At 41.2% G+C, this 24781-nt stretch overlaps 1 protein-coding gene across 3 annotated transcripts in view; it reads right to left on the bottom strand.

The window, feature by feature from the left end:
• The window catches only part of ddr2a (discoidin domain receptor tyrosine kinase 2a), a 156896-nt gene that overhangs the window by 97899 nt on the left and 34216 nt on the right, over nt 1-24781 (bottom strand). The window contains exon 1 of one of the 3 annotated variants that reach the window (XM_043699845.1): nt 10970-11151. The exons of the other annotated variants lie outside the window; for them this stretch is intronic. The gene's annotated coding sequence lies outside the window, so the exon portion shown is untranslated. Of the gene's footprint in view, nt 1-10969; nt 11152-24781 lie in introns of those variants that run through there. 3 annotated transcript variants of the gene reach the window in all.

Below are 24781 nucleotides of genomic sequence, written 5' to 3'. Positions count from 1 at the left end.
ATAAGATTATTAAAGGATTGGACACTCTGGCAGTAGGAAACATATTTCACTGATGTGTGAGTGCCGAACCAGAGGACACAGCTTAAAAATACGGGGTAGACCTTTTAGGACAGAGCTCAGGAGAAACTTCTTCACCCAGAGAGTGGTGGCTGTGTGGAATGCTCTGCCACAGGGGGCAGTGGAGGCCCACTCTCTGGATTCATTTAAGAAGGAGTTGCATAAGGCTCTCAAAGATAGTGGAATCAAGGGTTATGGAGATAAGGCAGGAACAGGATACTGATTAGGAATGATCAGCCATGATTATATTGAATGGCGGTGCAGGCTCGAAGGGCTGAATGGCCTACTCCTGCACCTATTGTCTATTGTCTATTGTCTATATGAATAGGATATGGGCCTAGTGCTGGAAAATGGGACTAGACTAGATTGGGATATCTGGTCAGTATGGACAAGTTGGACCAAAGGGTCTGCTTCTATGCTGTACACTTATATGACCCTGTAAGACTCTATGACTCATGACAGGACCAGGGGCTGTGTGAAAGAAACAGAATAAAGTGTTAAGATTCTTAAATTACTGAACTCTATATTGAATCCTGAAGGCAGCAGGGTTCCCAAGCAGAAAATGACTAGGGGTGGTGAATCAACATGGCAGTATCGCCCATATCCCGAAGGCCAATCAATTCCATGACTAAATAAAAGGATGGCAGCCTAAAGGTGTAACAATCATCATGATTATTCTTTTCCTTTAGAATTTCTGAATGTTATACAAACACTGTGCAAAAACCCTATCCTAACCATTCCCAATGCTCAACTGATGCATTTTGTGGTACATTAATAATCTAATCCAGCAAGATTAACCTTTTCAACTGGTGAACACCTCAATCAATCCAGTTAGGTGAAAGTGAGGACTGCAGATACTGGAGATTAGAGTCGAGAGTGTAGTGCTGGAAAAGCAGAACAGGCAGCATCCGAGGTGCAGGAAAATCAATGTTTCGGGCAAAAGCCCTTCATCATCATCATAATTAGTTGGTTGATGATACCCTCCAGCACATCTCATCCACTTCCTGCACCTCTGCCCTCGAACCCCACCCCTCCAACTGCAATAAGGAAAGAACCCCCCGGTCCTCACCTTCCACCCTGCCAACCTCTGTATACATCGCATCATCCTCCACCATTTCCACCACTTAAAAACGGGCCTCACCACCACAGATATATTTCCCTCCCCATCCCTATCTGCTTTCCATAAAGACCGCTCCCTCTGTGACTACCTTGTCAGGTCCACACCCCCCAACAACCCACAGTCCCCTCCCGGCACCCACCCCTGCCTCCGCAGGAATTGCAAAACCTGCGTCCACACCTCCCCATCACCTCCATCTAAGGCCCCAAAGGAGTCTTCCACATCCAAAGTTTCACCTGCACATCCACCAATATCATTTATTGTATCCATTGCTCCCGATGCGGTCTCCTCTACATTGGAGAGACAGGACGCCTATTCGCAGAGCGATTCAGAGAACATCTCCGGGACACCCGCACCAACGAAACCCATTGCCTCGTTGTTGAACATTTCAACTGCCCCCTCCCATTCCACCGAGGACAGGCAGGTCCTGGGCCTCCTCCATTGTCACTCCCTCACCACCCGACGCCTGGAGGAAGAACGCCTCATCTTCTGCCTTGGGACCCTGCAACCCCCGAGCCTCATTCCTGATGAAGGACTTATACCTGAAACATCGATTCTCCTGCTCCTCGGATGCTGCCTGACCTGCTGTGCTTTTTCAACACCACACTCTTGACCTCAATCAATCCACCTACACTACTCACATGCCTCTGTGTATACTTTGAGAATTTGAAAGGAATCAAACTGCCTTTCACTTAGCAGGTCTCCTCCATGTGCCAAACAGGCACATCACAGAAAGCTTCTAGAATTTCATGAAACTGAACAATCTTTGAAGTGAACAAGAATAGAAAGCTGAAGCCTTTAAATTCCTCATACGTTAATGAAAGGTCCCCAGAGAAAAAGTACTGAGTAAATCATTTAAGTTTCAAAGCACATCGAAAATCAAAAGATAGATCCTGCAGCAGAAATATATAAGGCCTGGACTTAAATTCAGGCCTTAGGCACATCCTCCAAGCAGTAATGAAAAGCAGATTTCAGTGGAAACAGAGCAGCCTGAAGCAGAAAGTTTCAAAGCATTAGACTGAGACTGAATGGCACAGTTAAGTGACACATCAGCGAGGTCTCGTGGATCCAGCATGCATTGTGGCATTAGGGGAATGTGGAAAGTATTTCAAAATGACTAACTTGATGTTAGAAACAGTTTGATCATGTTACCACTGCATTTTCAGTAAGTTAAAATAAATACAATCGTGTCTATAAAAGTAATGTAGAATAATTTATCATTCCATCATTTGAATAAAAACCTCAAGCTAATATGAATTAGTTTTGATGCTCTTGCATACTGCATCCTTTGCAGATGGAATATGCAGAAAGGCTCCTGTACTCCAAAGAAATGCTCCCTTTTTAGCCTGATGACAACGTTTGTCTGCCAAATCATCCTAACATTTTCTCCACGATATTTCTCCTTTGCTGTTATGCTTTGCCTCACGAGGACAGTGCACACAGAGCTTCTGGTTTCATATGTAATCGTACGTCTCCAATATCTTCACAAAAGGTGACCGTGGAGATCGATGTGTTCAACATCAGAGGTGTTTGTCTCAGGGGAATCATAGCCATACTCAATTCTCTCGTCAGTGGTAATTCAGTGGTAGCGCTCCTGTCACCCGAGTCTAGAAGATTAATCAGTTCAATTCCCATTGCACAAGGCTTGAGCACAGAATCAAGGGCCTGTGCCCGAAACGTCGAATCTCCTGTTCCCTGGATGCTGCCTGACCTGCTGTGCTGTTCCAGCAATAAAGTTTCAACTTTGATCTCCAGCATCTGCAGACCTCACTTTCTCCCCACAGAATCCAGGCTGACATGTATTCTGTGATGCACATGTCAGAATGCACTATCTTTAAGACAGATGTCAAGCCAAGGCTGCTCTCTCAGGTTAATGGCAAAGTGCACCATGGCTTTTTTTTTTGCAAGAAATCGTCATCATTTCTCAATGTCCTGGCTAATAGTTATCTTTTAATCTGGGTTTTCTTCAAAAGGTATTCATTGGCTGTGAAAGGCTTTGTAGCATCCTGGATCATCAGAGATGCTTTATAAATGCAAGGTTCTTTCTTAGTCACAGTTATGCTCTCTGGCAGAGGTCTGTAACAACAATTAAAAGCTGGAATTGGCAACCGCTACTTTTTCCACCTTGTAGAACCTATGATTTTGACCTGGGTGTAATGAAGCTATTTGGAGATCTGCCTTTGGTGGCTGAGACAAGTCACATCAACACATAGGGGTATTGGCAGGCCATGTAGGCCAGTATTTTATACTGACGCACATTTTTTCTAGAAAGAGTGGAAGAGGAAATTCCCACATGAATAATTAAAATCTACAAATAATTTTGGGGGAGGTGTTAAGATGTGATCAGTTGCTTGAATGCATACTGATAAATGTCTGCATAATGCTTCTCTCAATTAAACCTCTATGAAATACTTCAAATAATTATTTGTGATGCCAGTGACGAATCATTTTCAGAGGCATATCTATATTCCCTGATTTGTGACAAAACATGCAGGTGCTTGAATTTTAATTTCAAGAATTCTCAGTTTTTGCAGCCCTTGAGAGATTCCTGCCCTGAATTCTCATCCCAGTATACATATGCAGGGCATAGGTAGTGAAAATTCCTCACATACCTCCCAACCTCTGCTCTGATCCACATGGACTCGAACAGTTTGTAGCATTCATCCAAACAAATTGACAGCTCACACTCTGAAATTGTCTTTTTAAGAAGCACTGGTACAAGTAATTTTGCAGAGTTAACTGAACAAAAGAAATGCACAGGACCTCGTAAAAAAAACAGCAGTGTAAAGTTGTCAGAATGTGGATATTACTGAAAATGGGACACCTTTTGTTGAAGCTTTTTGTCTTGCACTTATCAGGACAATTTGCAAGAAATAACAATGGAAAGGGAAACTAACATTAGTACAATATGACAGCAGAGTGTTGATTACTGTTGGGTTTTGGCAAATGGACTCTGATTGGTAGAGGTTTTGCTACAAAGAATGCATCAGTGAGAGATGACTGGTAGTTAATTGCCAAACATTGTTTAAATTTTAAACTAGTTAAGTTGACTCCTGAGAAACAAACCAGTGAATAGATGTCATGTACTTTGTTGAGCTGAACCAGGAGCAGTGCATGTACATGACAATTCTGTCTGTCAAGAACAGGGCCCTATGTATAAATAATATGTAACTTCCAATACATGTAAGTGTGCTGCACTGCAAGCCTGATGCTAAGCCTAAATTGGTAGTGTAAAATTTTGTGCACTCAGGATTATCCAGCAAATGTTGTCAAAACATAGAATTACATCTAATATTGGACTGCTGGTTCAATAAGGTAGCTCACCAACTGGGGAAGGGCAACAAATGCCGACCCAGCCAGCGACATCCATATTCCAAAAATTATTTTAAAAAAATCAGTGTCCACTTGCCAAAAGAATAATCATTTCCATTTGCCAACAAATCAGAACTCTCCTCTCAGACAGTATAAAGGTTGGCTTCCTTCATCTTGATATTCTTGAGAATTGTTCTTATAAGCACAAGATGAAAAACGTTGGCAATATATGTCTTTATTCAGAAATGGGAGGAGAAAGTGAGGACTGCAGATGGTGGAGATCAGAGCTGAAAATGTGTTGCTGGAAAAGCGCAGCAGGTCAGGCAGCATCCAAGGAACAGGAGAATCGACATTTCGGGCATAAACCCTTCTTCAGGAATGAAGAAAGTGTCACACTTTCCTCGTTCCTGGAGAAGGGCTTATGCCCGAAACGTCGATTCTCCTGTTCCTTGGATGCTGCCTGACCTGCTGCGCTTTTCCAGCAACACATTTTCAGCTTTATTCAGGAATGCTCAAGTATTGAAAAGATTGTGCCTTTTCGTAAGTGACATGCAGAGGATGATATTCTATATGTGATTATGAGCATATTGTGGAAATTGTTTAAATCTCCTTTTAGCCTTTGCAATATTGCTATTAGGAAAACCCAAAACAAATGCTATGCTCTTAAACACCTCTAATATTTATAGAACTTTGATGCTAACTGCGAGGATTGCCCCTTGCTTGACTTGTCACACATGTCAGTGCTCGCTAAGCAGGATTTAGGCACGTTGTAACAAACTGTAATGTTCTGGCTGACGTTCTGTAGAAGAAATAAAAACAGCATGATCTTTTATTGACCACGCCTCTCACAAATGAAAAACTCCACTCCCTCTTTCAGTGGAGGGCAGTACTAGGGTCTGCGTCAGAGTGGGCAAATGTCTCAGTGTATATACATTAGGAGTTTGGGTGTGAATAACTCAGTACCAACAATGAACCATATGAAAAAGCTAAGAGCCTTCTGTGAAAAAAAATTAAATAACAACATTCAGAAAAATATTAAAATAACGACATTCAAGTGGTTTGATTGTGACAAATCCAATTTTAAATTTGGTTCTGCCTTTCATACTTCCCCAAACTATATTATGAGAACCCATTGTGACCTTTACAAAATGGGACATGATTTTCTTACCTCAAAACACACTTATTCCAGTTCAGCGCTAATCAATCTGCCATCTTTCATCCTTTGTAAACTTGAGCTAATCAAAATCATGTTGCCATATTCCAACTCACACTTCGTTCATTCACCCATCACCCATCTGCTCGCTATTCTACATTCAGCAATGCCACAATTTTAATATTCCTAGTCTTGTACTCAAATCCCTCCATTGCTTTGTCCCACCCTACTCTATCTTCCTCTCGTATGCAACCCATCAACTGTGTTCTCTACTTGCCTTGTTTCACTATTGATGGCCAAGTCTCCAGGCTGCTTGACTCCATGCTCTGGAATACTACCTATAAACCTCTCCATCTCTCTAGGGGAAAGTGAGGACTGCAGATGCTGGAATCTCCTGCTCCTTGGATGCTGCCTGACCTGCTGTGCTTTTCTGGCACCACACTCTCAACTCTCCATCTCTCTACCTAATCCTTTTCCTTTAATAGGCACCTTTAAATCTACATCTTTGGAAAAGCATATCTGTTTGAATATCATCTGCTGTGAGTTTTGTACATTTTTGTACATTCCCTGCATTTTCTTGGAACTCTACTTTGTTAAAGACACTAGATAAATTCAAATTGCTGTTACTGTGATGGAATCGAGTGCTCATTCCACATAAAATGGGAAATCTCTCAACATTTCATATTCTTTCTGCAATACGGTCAGTTTAGCTCAGTTTGCTGCATGGCGAGTTGAATGTATAATGAAACTAATAGCGTGAGTTCAATCCCTGCTACTTGCTGAGGTTACCTCCTCCTTCTCAACCTCTCTCTGCACCAGAGAAGTCATGATCCTCAGGTTAAACCAGCACTAGTTGTCCGTCTGTAATGAGAGACCAGCCTTATGATCTGCTAAGACTGTAGTGACTGCTTAAATAGATTAGTTACAAATTCAGAGATAGATGGAGTCTATGATCAAGGGTAGACAAAACACAAATGTGTTTGAAACCACTATCCTGAATTTGTGAACTCTTAAAAATGAAAGCTAGAATTCCTACAGTGCAGAAAGAGGCTATTTGGCCCATTGAGCTTCCAAAGCGCATCCACTCTAACCCCATACTTCTGCATTTACCATGGCTAATCCACCCAGCCTATTCATCCCTGGATACTATGGATAATTTAGCATGATCAATTCACCTAACCTACACATCTTTGGACTGTGCGAGGATATCAGAGCACCCAGACGAAACCCACACAGACACAGGGAGAACATGCAACCTCCACACAGATGTCATGATTTGGAGATGCCGGTGTTGGACTGGGGTGTACAAAGTTAAAAATCACACAACACCAGGTTATAGTCCAACAGGTTTAATTGGAAGCACACTAGCTTTCGGAGCGACGCTCCTTCATCAAGTGTTGGACTATAACCTGGTGTTGTGTGATTTTTAACTTTCCACACAGATGGTCAGCCAAGGGTGGAATTGAACCTGGGTCCCTGGTACTGTGAGGCAGCAGTATTACCATGCTGCCCTACGTATAGTTGATGAATGAAGTTCGATTATAATTCAACAAACTTGAAGAATTATTTTAATTGTTGCCAAGTATTAAAATTTGGAAGATTTCAGTACAAATATTCGTAAGTAATAACTTTAAACTAAGAATTTTGTGACGCTTATATGAGACACAAAGAGTTTATTCCTAGTCAACTTCAGTTGGATTTCATTCTGATTCCAGTAGCGACAATTTCTCAATTTGGTGAGAAGCAATTCTAGTTTTCCAGTCCACAGACTGGAAACCTATGGAAGTCTATGAAAGACTCCAAGATGACAAGCTTTTTCAAATTCTTGTAATGTGTAGCAGCTACATTCTGAGGAATCTTTCAAAGTCTTACAAATTGATTCAATCTTAATTGTTTGCTGGTTGTTTTTCAAGCAACTCACTGTGTCTGTCTGAGCTTACACTTCTGGTACTGATTATTAAAGGCTACTGCTTTTGTGAAACAAAGTCATTTGTTTGAAAACCCGATTGAAGTATGCGAGATGTGAAAACTTGTGGGATGTTACTGCTATAAAAACAGCAAGTATTTTTACAAAATGGAAATGTCCCTTTAAGAAGGTTTTATACACTGTTTTGGCTTGGCACAGGTCCCCTCATGTTGCACAAACAACAGCTGCCTTTATACATAGACCGCTACAGGAAATTTAAAAATGGGACAGACATACAAAGAATACCATGAAGAATATATATTAAATCTTGGTAGAAAGACTGTGATTTAATATGATTTAAACTCCCTGGCAGTGTTAGCAGTGATGAAGTTTTTGGTCTTGAATCATATCATGCCAGACCCCATTGACAAACTGACAGCAAAAGCAGAATTCCTTCTGCCAGGGTTCTGCCAATGGTATGTGTGACCTGGCCAATATTGGGTATGTGGACAGTGCCACGTTTTCCTTCTCTTCTGGCATTAAAATGCCAAGTAACTGTTCTGCATCTTTCCCTTGAAAACAGGGGTACGGTTCATGTAAAATTGGTACCCAACCATTCCGAAGAATAATCCATGAGAAACCCTGTGGTATTATATCCTTACAATGTAGTCTTTCACTTCCTTCAAGATAAAGCCTTTAAGCTGGCATTTGAACCACCAAGGTGATTAATTCTTTACACATCACAAAAACCTTTCTTATCAGCCCCATATTATTACAGTCAACTGTAAATCAAGAAAAATCTATAATCATGGAATCATAGATTCCCTACAGTGTAGAAGTAGGCCATTCAGCCTATTGAGTCCACACCCTCTGAAGAACAGCATATTCAGACCCACCATTCTACCCTATGCCTATAACCCTGCATTTCCCCTTGCTAACCCACCTAGCCTGTACATCCCTGGACACTATGGGAGATTTAGCATGGCCAATCCGCTTAACCTGCACAGCTTTGGACTGTGGGAGGAAACTGGAACACCAGGAGGAAACCCATGCAGACACGGGGAGAATGTACAAACTCCACACAGTCACCTGAGGGTGGAATCAAACCCAGGTCCCTGGTGCTGTAAGACAGCAGTGCTAAAATGTCAAGGAGCAAGTCTTCAGACTCCAAGGAATAACTTGCAGTCAGGTAAAATTATTTTTCTTTAAGACATAGGTGGCAAAACTGGACCCAATGGAAATCATTATTTGGGGTGTTCTGAGGTTCCTTCAGGTTCCAAATTGATGTTGCACACTTGTAATGTAAAGTACTCGAAAGTTATATAAGTAATTGGGTTAGCAAATGTACACATAACATCACTGGAAACAGATTGAGCAGGCAACTCATGAAGTTGTTCAGTATTTGATGAGCACTGCCACTTTGGATCTCCATACTATAACCTTTACCTCTCTTACCCTGGTACAGACTAGCATGTACTAAAGCAGCAGAAGAATTCCCACCAGTGCTATTTGAAAGTTTGATCGATTACTCAGAGATTGGTTTCTGCTTGACTTCTTCTGGCTGGTTCTATAATTCTCCATAGTTTAAGGTTTCAGTCCTCCTTGGGGAATAAAGACTTTTTCATAGGATCCACATGGGTACAGGGTTAGGCCTTCCTGTTGGAATCAAGAATGACTGGGAAAATAATGAGAGATTACACAGAGCAGGAGAAGCCACTGGAAGAGGGAGGAGGAGGGGATAAGGGGTCTTGGTATCATGCCATTTCCTCCAATGTGTTTAAAGAGCAATTCTCCTTCTTAAGCCTCAGCAATGAATAATATTTGAAAGTTCTGAGCTTTGAGATGGACATGCATACTGTGGCAAAAAAAGGGGTCACCCATGCAGACACACATGCAAGTAAGAGCCAAATTGCCTAACAAAATGCTATAAAACAAACCATTGGCATCCTAAAGCAAGTATTTCAGCAGAAGCGAAATGTCCATTTGAGAAGGCATTGGACACTAAGTGGTTACAGACTCACTCATTTATTCTAACAAAGTCGATGCTCAAGTGAATATGAGAGAGTTGTCTTAACCCCCTCACTGCCAATACTGAGTTGGAAGGTGCAAGGGTAGGACTAAGTTGGAATTCATTTTTGGAAATACTCAGGAGGCTTGGGCAGCATCTACGGAGAAAGACGTAGGAGTCAACATTTCAGATGGATTCCTGATGATGAATCATCAACCTGAAATATTGGGCATTTCCCCACTGGCTTCAGCGTCCCAGTGTCTGAACCAAAAATACATATCTGGAGTGGGCACTTTCTAACAGTGGGAGGGGATCAACAAGGTCACTGGAAACAGCCTCCTTAATGGCTGCTTCTGCTCTTAGAGTCCTGTTAAAAATAGAGAGGGTGAGCACTCGATGCAGTTGGGTCAGAGGGTCGGCAGCACTGGGTGGGGTGGGCAATGCTGAGGGAGGTAGGAAACCTCAGGAGTACTTCAACCTGATGGCACACCTGGAAGTATTAACATAAATAATGTTTTCAGGAATGGCAGGGTCTGGGAGAGGGAGCCTCCAACTGCAAGGGTTTCCTGGAGTGAGACAGAGAAACTCTCTTATGAGCGAGCAACCTCTACATGCAACATGTGTGTGGTGGAATGGGGGTAGTTCTCACGCACCAGATAAATGTGAGCGAGGGTAGAGAATTGACACTGGTTATGGTAAATTGACTGCCCGTTTCAATGGTGTGGGGGATTTTTTTAAAAAGCAGGTAAAAACAAGGACTGCAGGTGCTGGAAACCAGAGCACCAGATTAGAGTGGTGCTGGAAAAGCACAGCAGGTCAGGCAGCATCCGAGGAGCAATCTGCTTATGGGTGTCATGACACACATCTGGCTCCTGGCTCAGAGGTAAGGACACTACCACTGCGCCACAAGAGCCGCAGTGGAGAGCTGATCTGCATTCCTGCCTGTTCCGGGGGGGTATTTCCCTGAGTGCAGAAATTCTGCTTAATCAATTGTTTCTCCCTCCACGGATGTCGCCATACCTGCTGAGTCTAGATGGAATATTACTGGGATATGAGACTCTGCACTCGGGAAGGGAGAGCAAACAAATTTCACTTCAACGGCGATGTCAAGTACCCGGAAAATACACGAGAAATATTTGCAACAGAAATCAGACAAAAAAAAATCACTTCTCTGGACCCCGTGCCTCAGATCTGCTTTCAATCAGACCCCCTCAGCTAGTATTTGTAAATATTAAAGTTTTGCAGGTCATGAGAGACAACCTGAAGCACACTGCTCACAAAACAATAACAGGTTTACGTGATCCACTGCAATTGGCCTTGTGAAAACTGAAAATAAGACAGCAAAAAGAGACAGGACAGCATTAAGAGTCGGAGCTGTAAATCAGCAATGAAAACTAAACTTAAAGATGTACCTACCTGAGCTGATTACACAAAGAATCTTCTCAGGATCCTAACTCCTCCGCAAGGCTTTCAAACATTTGCAAATCCAAATCAGTCACAACTTTCCAACACACGCTGTTTCACATGGCATTCAGAGCCCAGCTCCTAGCCCTGGTCAACCGCTCTTAAAAGCAGAGAGTCCAGCTCTGGGAAAAGGCAGGTAACACCTTCGTCTTTGTACGAAACGCCATATTAACATAATTCATACATCCATCTGCCCCACTCATCCAATGAAACCGAGGGAGGGAAGGGCGGCCAGATGATCATGCAATCAGGTCATCCCTACGGGCATGAAAGCTGGAGCACTTTTCCCGGCTCTCAGTAAATGAAGTCTGCGTTTCAGGATTGTCGGGCTTAAACGGAGGACTTGCTGACAACGAGTGTCCAAAAGTCTTCAGTAAACAAGCTTTTTAAGCTCGTACTACATAAACTAAAGCATGCCTGACACGGTGTCCACTACATACACAGTGTCGAGGCTTTGAGCCACCCGAGTGACAAGACTCTGAATTATCATATTCTGCTGGGCTTGTTTACGTTTGCTTTCCCTTGCTACTGCTTTTTATGCCTTTAGCCCATCTCTCAGATTCAGAGTGTGTGTCTGAGGCATTCGTCCACGAGGAGCGCAGTCCAAGAGAAAGTCGGCTTTCCGCCCTCAGTAACAGAGAGCTGCCAGCAAATCCAGATGTTGTTAATAATGTTTAGTCATCTCTGCACGACATACCCCATGGTGGTTGAAATGGCAGTTATTTACAAGATGACTGCCGACGAATAAAAGACACATTGAGGCTTGCAACAAAACAGCAAGGGATTGTGGATGTATAAAATTCCTTTTTTTAATGGGAGAAAAAATAATTTCTTTTTTTGATATCTCTGGTTCTTGGCTCTTCCCACCTGTGCCGTTACAATGCAAGGCAGCAGGGAGCAACCAGTCTGCAAACCTCTGCTAATTTTGTAATTACACTCAAACTTCTTTGCTTGGGCTTGTCAAAAATAAGTAAGAGATACTCATTCCTTTCAATTTGGTTATCTCACAGAACCAGCAACCACCATGGGAGAGCTGGTTATTGTGGGGAGAGAATAATTCATATTTAAACTGAACCACAAATGCAAACTTTCCTCTCAATGGCAAAGGTTTAGCATAGAAACCCACAACCCTAATTTCTACGTGCAACCCACCAAAATGTTAATTGTTTCCCCAGGCAGTTCCATTAACGACGAGAGGACACGGATTTAGATTAGATTCCCTAGTGTGGAAACAGGCCCTTCGGCCCAACAAGTCCACACCAATCCTCTGAAGAGCAACCTACCCAGACCCATTCCCCTTTGACTAATGTACCTAACACTACGGGCAGTTTAGCATGACCAATTGACCTAACCTGCACATCTTTGGACTGTGGGAGGAAACCGGAGCACCCGAAGGAAACCCACGCAGACGTAGGGAGAATATGCAAACTCCACACAGACAGTTACCCGAGGTAGGGATTGAACCCGGGTCTCTGGCGCTGTGAGACAGCAGTGCTAACCACTGAGCCACTATGCCACCCTGGCTAAATACCCTTCTTTCCAACAATGAATCACATTTGTTTTGCTTCAGTGGTGAAATATATGATGGAAGAACATTATGGATCTCATAAACGTGAGGGATGAATCTTTCCATTGAGGACGAATCTTTCCATTGAGGACGTTGGTTTGACATGGCTTTCTGAAAATCTTGGCATTTAACCTCTTGAACTTTACCATATGGACAGTGCATTCTGCAAAACCATTACATTGAAGGGAGTGAGATTAGAAAGATGCATGCATGTGCTGCAGACTGTTAGCAAATGCAGTTTGTTGAGGAACACCAAGCATACCAGCAGTCAATGTATGAGCAATTGTTGCACTAATGATATCTTTGATTTGCCTCACCAAAGCAAATTTAGGGAGAAGGTGAGTCACCAGAATTCAATCATGTTCTTGGACATGGAAAATATTAGTTGTAGGCTTTACCCACAGCTCAGAAGAGATCTGAGGAGCAATGTTTTCACACAGAGGGTGGTACATGTATGGAATGAGCTGCCAGTGGAACTGGTAGAGGTGGGTACAATTACATTTAAAAGGCATTTGGACAGATGCATGAATAGGAAAGGTTTAGACGAATATAGGCCAATGGGACTAATTCAGTTTAAGATTCCTGGTTGGTATGGACAAGTTGGACTGAAGGGTCTGTTTCCATCCTGTATGATTTTGTGACTCAATATATTAATGTGCTAACTTCCTGGTTGGAATGAACAATGAATTGTCTGCCAAATACTAAAGTTTGGAATGTTTATCTTATGCAAACAAGAGTGAGAATGTTTCCCTTTCTATGTTGAATAGTTTTGTTTCAGTTATCATCATGACTTTGGAAACAAACACAACTGGCTTCTCATCCCACAATAGACAGGATCTGAGGCCTATTTGGGATTCATCATGGAATGATTGGAACCAGGACCAGGTGGATCTCATTAATTATGAGATCTTTGATTGGAATTGCTAACCTGGCTAATCAAGGAGCCATGGCTAACTGATATAAACGGGAGATTCAGCAGGTCTCCTCAGTCTCAGGACCATCTTTGAACTGGCTAGTCAGAATCAATGTACTTTGCAAATGTAAGTAAAGGTGTTTTGGTGTCAGGATCATAGAATCCCTACAGCGTGTAAATGGGCCCTTTGGCCCTACAAGTCCACACTGACCCTCTGAAGAGTATCCCACCTAAACCCATTCCTATGTTTACCCCCAACCTACACATCCCTGAACACTATGGGCAATTTAGCCTGTCCAGTTTACCTAATGTGCGTATCTTTGGATAGTGGGAGGAAGCCTGAGCACTGAGAGGAAACCCACCGGGGGAAAGTGCAAACTCCACACAGACAGTCACCCGAGACTGGAATTGAACCTGGGTCCCTGGTGCTGTAAGGCTACAGTGCTAACCACTGAGCCATGGTGCCACCCTTACTGGCCTCTGTGCAGTTATTTCACATCTACTTCTAATGTGATAACACTGGAGGGATCATAATATTGAAGAACACATTTGCTGGATACATTTTTCAACCTCGCCAAACAATGCTTGTGATCTTTCTATGTTTATTTATCTTTGTGAAGCTAATTTCAAAAAGGAGATACTTTGGCAATATGGGACTTAAAAATTGAAGGAACTGAAAATTGGTGCTTTTTTTGCTTTTTGTATTTGCTTTTAAAGTAAATAGCTATGCAACGTCTGTATGTGGAGCACCTGTTGAAATGATATCAAGCATACTATCTGCAGGCAGTCAATCCATGGAACATTTTATAAACTTTGGAAATAGAACCAGTCTGACTCAAGTTTGGGATACAGACAAACTCTAACCTCGCACCTTTAATGCATTGTCTGAGCTGAGAAGTCACTTTTTTACATGAAACCTTAAGTTATCTTGAGAATATGACTTGAAAGAAGTTCTGGGATTTACATATTAATGAACCGAAACCTGCAACCCATTCTAAAAGGTGAAGAAAGTAACAGCAATCTAGATTTGTTCAATATATTGTTTCAGTTGCATAACACTGTAATCTTTTGCTAGAAATTCTGTGTCTTATCATCCTGCTCCACAGCTGCCTGATGAAGAAGCAGTGCTCTGAAAGCTAGTACTTCCAAACAAACCTGTTTGACCATAACCTGGTGTTGTGAATTTTTACTTTGTCCACCCCAGTACTATACTGACACCTCCACACCTTCTCGAACACTGAGGAAGAAAATAGCAGAATCAACTGATGACTGTGCGCAATTAAGGCCTTAACAATATATACAATGTTTTTCTAGCGATTTGGGATATACTTCAATGAGGATTGCTTTATGAAATCAACTGTACTGGGCTACTTGCAAAATGCTGTTTTTCTTTCAAAAAACAGACACAATGGCCTGCCTTGCTTTTCTCTTGGGAGAGAAAGTATATACTCACAACTGTTACTCTGTGATTTGGTACAGGTTGTTCAGTCTTGGTTGTTAGAGGGAACCTCAGCACAGAACTCAGACAGATGATGGGTGACAGTTAAGAATAAAAAGACATGGCTGTGACTGCTCTCATTACCTTTTTAACTTTTAAAAGCGAATTTACTGAGACTAGATTCTAGTATAAATGTACTGTTATCAATTTGTAGTGTTCACTTGCTGCCACCATGATGAAATGTGCCTTCCTATGTGTTAGCCTATGGAACAGTTACGGTCTAGATAGGGTTTTGCTGAGACAAATATTTGCAACTTCGTTAACAACGATCTATGTACACTAATGTGACATCTCAGAATTACACATCAATGTGGGTTATATGCTTCCCTATTACTAATTATGGAGATACATAGTTGACTCACTAATCACTTGCCTAACTGACACAGACTCACTAGTTGCACATACACTGTATACACATTTATCTGTGTGTCACATGACATGATGTTATTTGACTTTCTTAAAGTTATAGTAGCTTTCAGAGATCTGTGCAACAATACAACAGCTATGATTTGGATGCACTGCCTGAAAGGGTGGTGAAAGTAGATTCGACCAGAACTTTCAAGAGGAAATCTGATATGCTTGAAGGGAATAAAAAAACTGCAGGGTTACAGAGGAAGAGCACAGTGAGCCAAATGGTGTCCTCTGTGCTATACGATCGGAATGATACTGTGATAACGTTGTGACACATCTTCAGGTAAACTAATTGGAAAGTTAAAAATCACACCACACCAGGTTATAGTCTAACAGGTTTATTTGATGACGCAACTGAAATTATATCTTGAAAAAGACCTGGATTGTTTGTTAAGTCTGTCATCTTTTAGAATGACTATGTAAATTCCAGAACTTTTTTAAAATGTTGCATGGTCAAGTGAACTTTAACAATAGGTGCCATGTTGACTCAGATAATGCATCGAAAGTGTGAAGTGCCCTGTGTGAGGCTGTCTGTGCCCAACGTTCAGACTGATTCTATTCCTAAAAAAGGGATTTACAGAATCTTACATGGATCTGACATAGCCAAGTTCAGTATGCATAGTTGCACCCCACTGCACTATACACACACACACACACACACACACACACACTCACTCCTACAGACCCATACACTAACACAGACCCTCTCTCATACACAAGCTCTCTGTCATACACTCACACATACACACCCACACTCACATCCTCTCACAGATTTATACCCCATTACACTCACACACATGCACAGTCATACCCCAACCCCAGACACACACCCACATATTCTGCAAATATACATAAAAGTTTGTGGGGTGAATCTTACTTGCAGAATTATATTTTATTGTGCTCAAAAACTGCATGAATCCATGTAACATGCTGTAAATTCCTTTTTAGGAATAGAATCAGTCTGAACATTGGGGCACAGACAGCCTCGCACAGGGCACTTCACACCTTCAATGCATTATCTGAGACAACATGGCACCTATTGTTAAAGTTCACTTGGGAAAAAAGGAGCAATTCCTTTCATGGTGTTTTGCCAAAATGTTGGTTTCATTACTCTGACCAGCAGCTGAGTCCAAGGTGTGCAAACATTGCAGTAGCAAGTGTAAAACAATTGTATTCTATTCAGCTGTTCACAGTTTTTAATAAATATTTAAATAATAAAAATATGGTGGGGTTGGGGGAGATAGAGACTAGAGCAAGAGAAGACTATCTTCCTGAACTCCTTATGAAGAATCTGTTGTTTCACCATCTTTTCCACATATATTTCCCTTTTCGAAAGTAGTAGTGGGCCTAGATGTATCCTGGAAGACAAAACAATTGCGTCTGGATGTCTGTGGGATTCAGTTGTGTATTTCTTACATATGGGTGGGGAGAGGCAAGTGTTGTGATGAAGTCCATTTTATTATTGTGGCACTACCCCAGAGTGGATTGTGAAGTCAGCCAGCAGCAGGAATATAAGGAACTTTGATTGCATGTACATTCTTTGCAATTTTAACAAGGTAACAGTCTATGCAGTTCAAACTATGTCTTGGAATTTAACTCCCAAACAAGCAGTAGACTTGATCTTATTGCCAAATCCTGCTTTAATTCAACCACCTATCTTACCAATTGTGAAATGTTTTTGGGTAGATTTTAATAATAATCAACTTTATTACAGCAAACATTGACTATAGTGAAAGTAATCAGAAGGTATTTATCCCTGCTTAGTTTGCAACACAGCTGCATATACAAACTACACTGGAGGACCTTATTCTTACAGCGACAGACATGGAAGTGACTGAAATTTTCTTCAGAACACAACCCGCTACCTTGTAGCATAGCACTGACTGGGGGTGAATTTTCCATTTACATATCAACATTAAACTGATACTCTTGATGAGGAATCTTTCATTGCTATTTTCTTGACCTTTGTGGAGATTCCTGACTTCATAACCACAGATCAGTCTGCTGGGGCAAGATTTTCCATGTGAGCTTTTGAACCCCACCATTAGCCTTAAAGGACATAACCTGCTACTGTTGCAGAATCTTGGCAGGCAGTGGTGGTGGAGGAGAAAGTGAGGAATGTAGATGCTGGAGTAAAGTAAAGAGTCAAAAAGTGTGATGCTGGAAAAGCATTGCAGGTCAGGCAGCATCCGAGGAGCAGGAGAGTCGACGTTTTGGACATAAGGCCTTCATTAGAAAGGGGGAGCCTCTAAATCTGACTGAAGTACTGCCCTTCTTTGAACCCTCCCCTCCACCCCAAACTGCCACTTGGAACATCCCCATCAACCTCCAAAAATAGCTGCCCATAGGCCTTAATTGCTAACTGGCAAGTTGTTGTTTGCCCGGGGTAGCTCTGAGGGTGTAGCTCTGCCATACTCACACCTCAAGTGGCATTTTCACTACCTATCTATATTCATTCCAGTGAGGCCTATATAAAATCTATCTTTTCATTCAATGCACCTGCTACTGGTTGGGGGAAATTTGCCCCCAACATGATATGCTGTAAGGAAGTGGATTGTGTTCTGAAGAAAATTTCAGTGATCCAATTCGTTCACCAGGCTGACTGCAAACATCACAACATTTTGGATGATAAACATTCATGGACGTTTCCTGTGCTGCTTTGTGATGGATTAGAGTTTGGCCAAGTTAAGGGAAACTCTTCCAGAGAGTCAACGTCAAATTCATCACAATTTTCTATTATAATCACATCATGAAGTGAAAACATGAGGATAAAATGTTTTGATGCATTCTGAATAAAAGCCCAACTGATTTGTTTCTTTGTGTAGGTGCTGATGGACACTCTTCCTCTTCGCTAGCTCTATGTTAGATTGAATCAAAAACACATTGTAGGTTGTCACTTTGAAGTGATTTGTTCACCAATAGTAACCTACTTCCAAATGTTGGTGTTGACCAATATGAATTCTACACCCACTCTAAAAATTTATTTTTGAACAATGATATTGTTAGTTTTGATTGTGGGAGGAATGTGACCTTATCTGTTATTGATATTGATTGACTGGGGTGCTGCCAATCACTCAGGGCTGTGAAGTGGAACTGGTAAGTGGGAGACAATTTCTGGATGGGAAACATGAATTAGATGCCGTATCTGTTTAATGATAGAAAGCCTTATAGTGTTGCCAGTGCCCAGCAATGCTTGGAGAATACATCAAGTTATAACATTGTACAAACTTTACAAAGTATTTTCACTGTCAGATAAGTTTTCAGTTTTCTGTTTTCAGAAGGCCCCACAAAATTATTCCTCTACTGAAAAAATATCATTTGGTAAATCCACAAATTTTTAATCTCTTGACTGTAGATTAACTTGCATTAACAATTTAAACATATGTCTGTTTTTAAACTGCAATGCAATTGCAAAGTTGTTTTTATTTTTATAAAATAAAAATACATCGCATTGCAACCTTCATATGCTTACATGGAACTAATACTTATCTGACAGTGAAAATACTTTGTAAAGTTTGTACAATGTTCTGAAAATGGCCACCTTGTGACACTCTTTATTTTTGGTTGGCCTACATGAATTCTTGAAAATATCATAGGAGATCATCGCCAAGGAAAGGAAAATGGAAAAGTCTGACAAGATCCAGAGGTCACATCTTGCCAAAGTTTAACTTGTGTGATTGGAAAGCAGGAACCAAACTGGCAATTTCGGATGAAGGCAGTTGGCCAGCAGGGGCTCCCTGTAAGGTTCATCATAATTTTTTTAAACAAATACACACAGTCCATTTCAATCTGAACCCTTCTCCCATGCAACTCCCCAGCTAAAAATATGGGCATTGTCAGAAACAAAAATTGGAATAGCAGTTTTTAACAGGGGTAGTATATTGTAAGGTTTAATGTTGTGCAGCTCTCACAGTTTTGTATTTCCATATTCTATCCCAGATTCTAAAAGTCTTTAAACCTCTTCCTCCTCCAGGATTTGAAAGTCAGCCTCAGTCCAAAAACAAGTCTGTGAAGAGAGTTCACAATTTGTGTGGTGCAAAGTGTTTTCCAGTTTCAGTATTCTTCAACAAAAAAATGATCTAGACTCAAATATCCTTCACAATATTTAGTTATCTAATGAACATTACTCACTGAAAAGCTATCTGGAAACCTCCACAATATACCAGAAATTATTTCGGATCACTCTCGCTACATACACATGCACCTTGCCAAGACTTGACATTGCTCTGTCAACACGAAGACCTTTGTCATAGAGTCATGGAGTTATACTGCTTGGAAACAGACCCTTTGGTCCAACTTGTCCATGCTGACCAGATATCCTAAATTGATCTAGTCCCATTTGCCAGCATTTGGCCTATATCCATCTAAATCCTTCCTATGGATCCCCTTTCAGATTCTTTTTAAATGTAATTGTATCTGCCCCCACCATTTCCTCTGGCAGCTTGCTTATACATGCACCACCCCCTACATGAATAAGTTGCCCCTCAGGTCCCTTTTAAATCTCTCTCATCTCACCTTAAACCTAGGGCCTCTAGTCTTGGACTCCTCTACCATGAAAAAAGACCTTTGCTATTCGTCTTATCCATGCCCCTCATGAATTTATAAATCTCTAAGGTCATCCCTCAGCCTCCAGTGCTCGTTAGAAAATAGTCCCAGCATATTCAGCCTCTCGCTATAGCTCAAACCTACAATCCCAGCAACATCTTTGTAAAGGTTTTCTGAACCTTTTCAAGTTTAATAATATCTTTCCTATAGGAGGGAAACCAAAATTGAATACAGTGTTCTAAAGGTGGCCTCATCAATGTGCTGTACAGCCACAACATGATGGTCCAACTCTTCCTGAAGAAGGGCTCATGCCCGAAATGTCAATTCTCCTGCTCCTTGGATGCTGCCTGACCTGCTACACTTTTCCAGCAACACATTTTAAGGTCCAACTCTTATACTCAGTGCACTGACCAATGAAGGCAACCGTGCCAAACATCCTCTTCAATGGTTCCTGGAGCTTGAAGGAATTTTGCCAATTTTTAAAAACTGGGGAAGCAGAGGAGCAATGCACGTGAATTTCAAGACAAATTGTGGTCTCGTGAAGAAAAGAAGAGAGAATATTTATAAGCCCTTTCATAAACTTGAATATGCCCCAAAACATTCACAGAAAATCTACCTCCTGCAGTATGCCTTGTGTCAATGTAACTCAGGATAGTTATCCAGTATAATGAGGCTTAAAGGGTAGAATTTTGAATGCACAGAATTGTACTTGGAATGCAACTATATCTTGACAGGTTACTGCATGATAATGAACAGTGACTAAGATGCAATAAAAGATAAGTTTTTATTTGGATAAAGAGCATTCTATAGTAAAAGAAAAATCCATCATTCTCTGACAGTAACTCAACATCTAACCAGACTACAGTTGTGGTTATGTTATATGAAAAGGCTGCAGATGTTTGCTATAGAGCAAAAGACAGATGAAGACAACAAGACTGCAGTGAACAATAAGGCAGTATCACATATTAAATGAGTATTTTATATGCTAATTTTCATATTTAATTTTTTTCTAAGTGTAAAGCTAGTTTGAGAGCATGTGTCTTTGGCACGACAGTTATGATAAACCAAGATCATGTTGCCTTTCTTGTGTTCATGTGGAGTGAACTTGGGTTGGGTGAAGATTGTAAATTTAGCAGTGGGGACCTCAGAAGGATTCCAAGACGGATCATCAATGAAGATAATTGCAAGTGCTTCAGCCTTTAAATTCGCACTCACTTGTATGCTCTGTCACCGTTGAGAATGAGAATGTTTATGGCGATTCCAGTTGCTTAATTGATAACATTTCCATTGGATTTGCCAAGACAAAGGAGATTTGATTTGATCCACTTGTTGTGGGATCCCTTGGCTTCATCTAATATGCTGCTTGTGCCTGTTTAATTTGTATGTTGTACCTTCAACAGTTTGGTATCTCATTTGCACATGTGCTGCTCTTGACATGTTGGCCTACATTCCTCATTGGGCTGTGTTTTCTTGATGGTAATGGTAGAGTGAGGGAGAAATCATGTTGCAATTTGGAGTCCCTTTAAAGTGAGTTTTGGCTAGTGTTACCTGTGCAGTACTACGTTTCATAAATGACTGTTGTAGCAATTACTTCCCTTTACCAACATGACCACAGCTAACAAAGAGGTGCAGAAGGAAGGTATTATAATGGTCAAAAGGATTACCAGGATCACCAGATCACTAGTATCATATGAACCCTATTAACACTGCAATGTTTAGGAAAATGAAAATTTTGTTCTTAAGAAAAATGAAAAATTAACTTAGGGCAAAGGGAGCTATCATTATTCTGATGTTAAGAGTAGTTGTCTTGTACCCTTGGCTAATAAAAGGATTCAGACACGTGATTTACTATAAGATATATCCACAGATGCTTAGGGTCAGAGTGCAATCCTTGCCAGAGAGTTGCTTCCTTCAGATGTAAAATAGGTCAGGAGAGGAGGAACAAACCCAAATAGTCCTTAGCTGGAGGAAAGGACGCTGCCTTCACTATTTCAATCTATTATGGCTATATACCTTTCTGCCTAATTAGCCCATATTTTGTATCTTAACTGTTGCTTCTTAATAAACCTAATACACTATCTGAAAATTCCGTATGAATGGTCGATTACCTTTAAAAAAGTAACTGCGTCCATGAACCCAACCACCACACCAACCTCCAAGAGAAAATTCTAACAGGCAAGCTATGTGTTCACTAAACTGTGTCCTGCTGCTGCGGTAGCCCAGAGTACTTCATGGATGCCCAGTTTTAAGTTGCTAGATTGAATCATAAATGATCTCATTCAGACGAGTAATTATGAAACACAATGCAATGGAGTATTGCCCTATTGTGAAGATGAAACCACACGTTCAGAATGACTGTGTTGCTGTCACCCCTACTAGTGGCTCTTCCGTCTTGTCAGTTCTCTCATCACGTGCTGTAGGCCAAGTCCAGGGCTCAGTTAGTTATGTTGGTAGTGGTGCTACTGAGTCCCTCGATGATGGGCATTGACACCATCTCCACCCAGAGACGCCAACTCTGGTGGTTTCATCACATGGCATCTCATCTCTAGTCTTTTTGACAGCCTTAATCCCCCTCTTCAATATATTTGTAACAAGCAAAAGTTTGAAAAAGATATTTCAAATACATCCATTTATTTCAACGTCTGATGGTTTTCCTCTACAGTTGCTGAAGACTTTCTGGATAATCCTCTTCAGTTGGCAACCCCGCATCCAGAATGCACTCTGTGCCCTTGGCCATCTTCAATGCTTCAAGGTGGTGTTTAACGTGGGGGAGGACCAATACATCTGCTGATGGAGGGTAATGGTGGTGGCAATCAGCAGAAGGGTTTCCTTGCCTATGTTTGATTTAAAGCAATGCAATTTCATGGGAACTGGAGTTAATATCGATGACTCCATGGACCTATGGAGTGAAAAATGTTGCAAAAGTGTATTGCAGTAAATCTGTGTGCATTTGTTTTAAACATTCAATTTTTTTGGTGAAAAAGTCTAAAAAAAAAATTCAGATGTAGGATGTACAACAGAAAATAAACTCTAAACTATCTGGCAAGGATTGCACTCTGACCCTAAGCATTTGTGGATATATCTAATAGCAAATCACTTTTATTAACCAAGGGTTTCTAAACACACAGATAGTAAACAAAGCTAATAGTTGTTGTGAGCAGCTGACATAAACCTGTGCAGCATGAAGCTAAACCTAATCTTCAGAGGAACTTCACTTGAAGGAGACTAGAATAGGGATTATTTTTCCAATATATTTTTCATGAAAAGTTCAGAATTGTGCTAAGTTAGTTGACAATTCTAAACAGAATGCAGACATGATATTCATTTCAAAGACAAAAAGGGAACAGTCTTCAATGACAGCACGATTGTCCAGCTGCAAGAGGATTCATTCACGTGCTGCCTTTCCCAGAAATCCTTTCTGTTGACAATTTGAAACATCCTCAGTGTGACAATTGGAATTTTTATTTTCTAAAGATATGAGGGTCAGATTTCATATCCAAAACTGGAAGTGAAAACCTTTTCATGAAAAAGATAGCAATTGCTTTAGTTAATTGTGTGAATATGGTGCTTTTCCTTTATTTCCTATTGTAATTGATTATGCCTTAGCTGACAGACCATCCCCAGTGATTCTCATGAAGTAGTGGATGAACTGAGGTGTTCAGGGAAATGGGGGAAAGGCAGGAGAATGGCACTAACTAATAGAAACGATGCACTCACAATGAGCTGAAGAGCTTTCTTCAGCACCATAACAATTCCACGACTTTGTGAAATCTCTTTAGGAGGTAGAGCTTGCAGTGGATTTCCACCTCTTTGCCCATATATTGGGCACCTTCTTCCATTTGCTAATGGTCTAGTAGCTGGATTGAGCTGGATGCAGGCAGGCTAGAGTTTGGCAGCGCAGAGCAGATGAAGGAACGAGGAGGGACTATAGATCAATGGAGAGGTCAGGTGTCAGGACTGAGATTAGAGGTTATCCCCAGATAGAATTTAAGACGTATGGTCCTATTAACATTTAACCTGATTCTCAAGGAGCAAGTCTGCTGCCTGAAAATAAGAAGCTTGTAAAAGAATTTCAAAAGTTTTACACTTAAACAACAAGTATTCTCAGGGGAGAAAGTGAGGTCTGCAGATGCTGGAGATCAAAGTTGCCTGTGCCCGAAACGTCGAATCTCCTGTTCCCTGGATGCTGCCTGACCTGCTGTGCTGTTCCAGCAATAAAGTTTCAAGTATTCTCACCCAAGTCACATAATGGAAAGGTATTTTGAGGAACAAGAAAGCCCCTTTGTTCCAAAAATATTCAGAACTCCAGGATCAAGGTGAATGATTAGCTGAGGAAAATTATCTGTGACTGTTGGGTGGTCCCACCCAAACTCCTGTATTAAAAGTGGATATGTTGGAAATTGAATCTTTGAATATTTGGAGCTTAGAATTCCCCAAACCTCCTTCCACTTGTACAGGGAAGGGTGAGGATGGCAGGTATGGGAGTTGGGCATGGAGGGGTTGATGAAGGGTGTAAAATTTCTCTTTTATCAGAATAGATCTACCTTGCATCATTGTAAATTATATCACTGTTGCCCTGTAACTATAGTTGTTAGGTAACAGCATTTGTGATGGTGTTTCCCTAATGGAGGTGGAGGGTTGTTTTTCAGACTGGAGGCCTGTGACCAGTGGAGTGCCACAAGGGTCGGTGCTGGGCCCTCTACCTTTTGTCATTTACATAAATGATTTGGATGCGAGCATAAGAGGTACAGTTAGTAAGTTTGCAGATGACACCAAAATTGGAGGTGTAGTGGACAGCGAAGAGGGTTACCTCAGATTACAACAGGATCT

The sequence above is a fragment of the Chiloscyllium plagiosum genome, chromosome 11 (genome assembly GCF_004010195.1).
Source record: "Chiloscyllium plagiosum isolate BGI_BamShark_2017 chromosome 11, ASM401019v2, whole genome shotgun sequence".
Taxonomy (NCBI): Eukaryota; Metazoa; Chordata; class Chondrichthyes; order Orectolobiformes; family Hemiscylliidae; genus Chiloscyllium; species Chiloscyllium plagiosum.
This window is presented reverse-complemented; position numbering and strand designations above follow the sequence as displayed.